Source organism: Lactuca saligna, chromosome 6 (assembly GCF_052625555.1).
Source record: "Lactuca saligna cultivar CGN05327 chromosome 6, ASM5262555v1, whole genome shotgun sequence".
Lineage (NCBI taxonomy): Eukaryota > Viridiplantae > Streptophyta > Magnoliopsida > Asterales > Asteraceae > Lactuca > Lactuca saligna.
Genome location: NC_136422.1, coordinates 35718796 through 35719324, shown reverse-complemented (window position 1 = coordinate 35719324; position 529 = coordinate 35718796).

Here is a 529-nt window from a genome sequence, read left to right as displayed (position 1 = left end):
AAGTAAAGATATTATGTAAATCAAGTTAAGAGTTGAATTTTAAGAACTTTAGACCACTACAATGCATAATAGTAGGTGTAAGACTCATGTATTAAATGAGTTAATTAAAAAAAAATTAAATATAAAAGTCTAAATATTTAAAAACTTTAGATATATAAGACAATAAGAAAAATAACGAATTAGTAAAATTGATTTTTTTATCTTTTAAATTTAAATAAATAAACAAAATAAACTAATGAACTTTAATTTGAGAATTTTAAAATAAGAAGGCAAGTTCATTAATGAAATTGATATTAATTTGTTACTATATTTATTGTAATTATTACATTAAAGTACTATATGAAATTTATTAAAATAGAAAAAACCTTAAAATAACATGTGAAAAAGAAATTAATTTAAAATAACCATAAAATGACATTTGGCAAATTGAATGAGAGTGTGACATGTGGCAAAAAAAAAAAACTTTATTTATTAGAGTAGAAGTATATACTAGGTGAATAAGCGTAAAATTTAACAATATATTTGAAAT